Genomic DNA, 6304 nt, shown 5'->3' on the forward strand with positions numbered 1-6304 from the left:
TGGGTGACTATAAATATGCTCTACACGTGTCTCCGAGGGTGTTTGTGGAGTTGGCATGGATTAAGACTGGGATTTGTCACTCTGCATGACAGAGAGGTATCTTGGGCCCACTCAATAATACAACATCACAATAAGCTTGCAAGCAATGTGGCTAAGGAGTTTGTGAGGGTATCTTGTATTATGGAACGAGTAAAGAGACTTGCTAGTAACGAGATTGAACTATGTATGGAGATACTGACGATCGAATCTTGGGCAACTAATATACGAACGGACAAAGGGAACTGCATACGGGATTAACTGAATCCTTGGCATCGTTGGTTCGACCGATATAGACCTTCATAAAATGTTTAGGAATCAATATGGGCATCCAGGTCCCAGTATTGGTTATTGACCGTAGAGGTGTCTCGGTCATGTCTGCATAGTTCTCGAACCCGCATGGTGCGCACACTTAACGTTCAATGACGATATAGACATAATTGAGTTATTGTTTGGTGACCGAATGTTGTTCGGAGTCCAGGATGGGATCTCGTACGTAACGAAGAGCTTTGGAATGGTCTGGAGGTAAAGATTTATATATGGGAAGTCATATTTTGACTACCAGAAAGGTTTCAGGTTTTTTAGGTATTGTACCGGGTAGCTTCTAGAAGGTTCCAGAAACTTCCGGAGAAGTCCGGGAATACACCAAGGTTCCAACACGTCCCAAGGGTTTGAATGGGCTAAGGGGAGGCACCCTGGCCTTATTGGGTCAGGCGCACAACTCCCTCAAGGCCCATGTAGTTGGGAAGGTGGAAAGTCCACCTTTGTATGGAAGGGAAGGAGGAGGACTAGGATTCCACCTCCTACCACCTTGGCCGCACCCTAGGTCTTAGAGGGGCTATTCCCCACACCCCTCCGCCTATATATAGAGGGGGGGGCACCCAAAGAGGACACACCAAGCTTGACGCCCCTCTCTCTCTCCCTAGATCGTTTTCTCCTCCGTTTGCTGTTTCGGGAGCGCTCGGTGTAGCCCTCTCGGAATAGCACCACCACCACGACATCATGTTGCCGGAGAACTCAGATACTACTTTACCCATGCTCATTGGATCAAGGTGGTGAAGGTTTCATCGAGCTGTACGTGTGGTGAACACGGAGGTGCCGTCCGTTCGGCACTTGATCGGGACGTTCATGATTGGATCGCGGACGAATCATGATTGGATAGCGAAGACATTCAAGTACATCAACCACGTTTCTCAATGCTTCCGCTTAGAGATCTACAAGGGTATGTAGATGCACTTCCCCTCTCGTAGCTGTCGATCTCCATAGATAGATCTTGGTGAGTGTAGGAATTTTTTGGTTTTCCATGCGATGTTCCCCAACAATGGCATCATGAGCTAGGTCTACACGTAGATAACATGCATGAGTAGAACACAAAGTGTTTGTGGGCATTGATGTTCAGATTGCTTACTTAATTAGTCTTATTTTTATTCAGCAGTATTACGGGATGAAGCGGCCCAAACCAACCTTACTCGTCCACGTACGAGAGACCCGTTCCATCAGCTCACATGCAACTTGCTGCATAAAGATGGTTGGCGGGTATTTGTGTCTCCCACTTTAGTCGAGTTGGATTCAACAGAGGCGGTCCTTGTAGATGGTTAAATAGCAAATTGAATATCACCTTTGTTGATTTGCGTAGGTAAGAATGGTTCTTGCTAGTTACCCATAGCAGCCACGTAAAACATTCAACAACAAAGTAGATGACGTCTAACTTGTTCTTGCAGGGTATGTTGTGAGATGATATGGCCAAGGACATGATGAGATATATGTGATGTATGAGATGGTCATGTTTTGTATAGATTATCACCACTTGCTTGTTGATGAGTACGGCAACCTACAGGAGCCATAGGGTTGTCTTTAATTATTTGTGCCTTTTTTGCTTTACTTGATCGCTTTGAGTTAGCAATAGTGATAGAAGCATAGTTGGCGCGACAACCTCACTGGAGATACGATGATGGAGATCATGGTGTCATGTCAATGCTTTGGAGATGGAGATCAAAGCACAAGATGATGGCCATATCATGCCACTATTTTGATTGGCATGTGATGTTAATCATTTTATGCATCTTATTTTGCTTAGGACGACAGTAGCATTATAAGCTGATCCCTCACTAAAATTTCAAGATAAAGTTGTGTTCTTCCCAAGTGTGCACCGTTGCGAAGTTTCATTGTTTTGAGGCACCACATGATGATCAGATGTGATAGACTCTACGTTCGCATACAACAGGTGTAAGAAAGTCTTGCACATACAGAACACTTGGGTTAAACTTGACGAGCCTAGCATGTATAGACATGGCCTCGGAACACAGGAGACCGAAAGGTCGAACATGAGTTATATAGTAGATATGATCAACATGGAGATGTTTACCATTGAAACCACCTCATCTCACATGATGACGAACTTGGGTTGGTGGATTTGGATCATCTAACACTTGAAAAACCTAAGGGATGTGGAGTTGAGTGGGAGTTCTTAAGTAATATGATTAATTGAACTCATTATCATGAACATAGTCTAAGTTGTATTTGCAAATAATGTTGTAGAATAATAGCTCGCGTTGTAGCTCCCCTGTATTTTTGATACGTTCCTAGAGAAAACTAAGTAGAAAGATGATAGTAGCAATTATGCGGTCTGGGTCCGTAAACTGAGGATTGTCCTCATTGTTGCATAGAAGGCTTATGTCCTTGATGCACTTCTTGGTGTGACACCCCCTCAAGCGTCACATGTGGATATTGTGAACATCTGACACACACATTTTTAATGACTACTTGATAGTTCAGTTCGTCGTGCTTTATGGCTTTGAATTAAGCTTCAAAGACGTTTTGAACATCACACAACATATGAGATGTTCCAAGAACTAAAATAGGGATTTTAGTCTTGTGCCCGTGTTAAGAGGTAGGAGACCTCAGACAAGATTGTTTGCCCGAAAAATGAAGGAGAATAGCTCAAACGGTGAGCATGTGCTGAGATTGTCTGGGTGCTACAATCGCTTGAATCAAGTGGGAGTTGTTCCAGATAAGATAGTGATTGACATAGTTCTCCAAGTTACTCCCACCAAGCTACTGGAGCTTCATGATGTACTATAACTTGCCACGGATGGAGATGATGATCCCTGAGCTATTCATGATGTTTTATACTGCGAAGGTAGAAATCAAGAAGGAGCATCAAGTGTTGATGGTTAGTAAATCCACTAGTTTCAAAAAGGACAAAGGCAAGAAGGGAAACTTTGAGAATGGCAAGACAGTTGCCGCTTCTGTGAAGAAACCCAAGGTTGAACCCAAACGTGAGACTGAGTGCTTCTGTTGTGAGGGCAACGGTGAGTGAAAGGAGAAGTGCCTTTGATTGGCAGATAAGAAGACTCGCAATGTCAACTATATTTTATATACATGTTATTGACGTGTGCCTTACTAGTGCTCATTGTAGCCCTTGAGTATTTGATATTGGTTTAGTTGCTAATATTAGTAACTTGAAACAAGAGTTGCGGAATAAACATAGACTAGCTAAGGGTGAGGTGACGATGTGTGTTGGAAGTGTTTCTAAAAGTGCGTTATATCGACTAGAGGGGGGGGGGGGTGAATAGGAGATTTTAAGAATTTCATCGCTGAAGAAATTCCTTTTGAGGAAATTTCTCACCGATGAATAACTTGCAATGGAAACAACACATGATCAGGGGTGCAAAGTATCACTACCGGAGTTTTCAAGATGAGGAATATGAAAAACAGTTTGCACAGTACGCAGACACAGAGTAAGCAGGTTAGGATTAACTCACGTGAAGAATTTGAGGTTGAGGAAATTCCGAGAAAGTCTTCAACAAATTCTTCAAACAGTGATAATGAAAATCTTCGAACATACAATATTGAGGAATTGAAAAAGTTGAAGAAATAGAACCGGTATCACAGTGAAGACAGTGGTTGATGACCCAGTTCCAACTGCTATGACAGTTGTACGTCTGGTCTGGACCGGCTTGGTATTGAAACCAAGGGACACACAGTCCCGAGACACATAGTCCCTACCGTATTCTCCTTGAGCTAAGGACACACAGTCCTCGCCCAACACTCGTGGTAAGTCTTCAGGGCAGACTTCCAAACCCTCACAAACTTGGTCACCAGGCGATCCACAATTGACTGCTGGATTGCTCTAGACCATGACGCCTAACCGTCCGGAGGATGCACAGTCCTCAAAGGTAAAAGGCTTCAGTCCCACATAGGAACAAATTCTTCAGTGATGCTCAATCACTTGGTTTTTGGTTTGTGGTTTGGTGTTTGGGGTATTTCCTCACTGATGATTTGCTCTCGAACTCTCTGAGAAATTTGGATTGCTTTAAATGACAAGTGTCAGTTTCTTGTAGAGCAGCCAACCAACTAATGGTTGTGGGGGGGGGGGCTATTTATAGCCTGGGAGCATCCCGATATGATTTTACATTATTGCCCTTAAATAATATGACCGTTGGTGTGGATATGTGCTACCTCTTGAGCTTGTGTTGGTTTTTTTTCCTTGAAGAGGAAAGGGTGATGCAGCACAGTAGCAGTAAGTATTTCTCTCAGTTTGAGAACCAAGGTATCAATCCAGTAGGAGTATCAAGGCAAGTCTCCAAAGTACGTGCGCAAAAATAGCAAACTTGCACCCAACGCTACAAAGGGGTTGTCAATCCCTTCACGATTGATTGCAAGGTGAGATCTGAAGGCGGAAAGTGCAACAAAGTAAATGTGTAAGGCTGAAAGTATGATGTGAAGTAGTCCCGGGGGCCATAGTGTTCACTAGAGGCTTCTCCCATGATAGCAAATATTACGGTGGGTGAACGAATTACTGTCGAGCAGTTGATAGAACTGCGCAAAGCCATGACGATATCTAAGGCAATGATCATACATATAGGCATCACGTCCGAGACAAGTAGACCAATACTTTCTGCATCTACTACTATTACTCCACAAATCGACCACTATCCAGCATGCATCTAGTGTATTGAGTCCATAACAAACAGAGTAACGCCTTAAGCAAGATGACATGATGTAGAGGGATAAATTCATGCAATAGATATAAACCCCATCTTTTTTACCCTTGATGGGAACAACATGATGCGTGCCTTGATACGTCCATTTTGCATCATGTTGATATTTATCGCTTTATGGGCTGTTATTACACTTCACGGTACAATACTCATGCCTTTTCTCTCTTATTTTGCAAGGTTTACATGAAGAGGGAGAATGCCGGCAGCTGGAATTCTGGCCTGAAAAAGGAGCAAGTTTGAGATACCTATTCCGCGCAACTCCAAAAGCCGTGAAAATCAACGAGGAATTATTTTGGAATTTATAAAAAATACTGGGCGGAAGAAGTACCAGAGGGGATCCACCAGGAGGCCACAAGCCTGCTAGGCGTGGCCTACCCCCTGGCCGCGCCTAGGGGGCTAGTCAGCTCCCTGTTGGCCCTATGGCTCCCCTCATTTGCTATAAGGAGGGTTTCATTCCAGAAAAAATCAAGAGGAGGCTTTCGGGAGGAATCGCCGCCGCCATGAGGCGGAACTTGAGCAGAACCAATCTAGAGCTCCGGCAGTGTCGTCCTGCCGGGGAAACTTCCCTCCCGAAGGGGGAAATCGTCTCCATCGTCATCACCAACACTACTCTCATTGGTGTGGACTTATCAGCATCAACATCTTCATCAGCACCATCTCATCTCTAAACCCTAGTTCATCTCTTGTAACCAATCTCCGTCTCATGACTCCGATTGGTACTTGTAAGGTTGCTAGTAGTGTTAATTACTCTTTGTAGTTGATGCTAGTTGGATTACTCGGTGGAAGATTATATGTTTATATCCTTGATGCTATTCAATACCTCTCTGGTCATGAATATTATTATACTTTTTGAGTAGTCACTTTTGTTCCTGATGACATGGGATAAGTCATGCTATAAGTAGTCATGTGAATTTGGTATTCGTTAGATATTTTGATGCGTTGTATGATGTTTTTCCTCTAGTGGTGTTATGTGAACGTCGACTACATAAAACTTCACCATTATTTGGGCCTAGAGGAAGGCATTGGGAAGTAGTAAGTAGATGATGGGTTGTTAGAGTGACAGAAGCTTAAACCCTAGTTTATGCGTTGCTTCGTAAGGGGCTGATTTGGATCCACTAGTTTAATGCTACGGTTAGACTTCGTCGAATTCTTCTTTCGTAGTTGCGGATGCTTGCGAGAGGGGTTAATCATAAGTGGTATGTTTGTCCAAGTAAGGGAAGCACCCAAGCACCGGTCCACCCACATATCAAACTATCAAAGTAGCG

The sequence above is a fragment of the Hordeum vulgare genome, chromosome 6H (genome assembly GCF_904849725.1).
Source record: "Hordeum vulgare subsp. vulgare chromosome 6H, MorexV3_pseudomolecules_assembly, whole genome shotgun sequence".
Lineage (NCBI taxonomy): Eukaryota > Viridiplantae > Streptophyta > Magnoliopsida > Poales > Poaceae > Hordeum > Hordeum vulgare.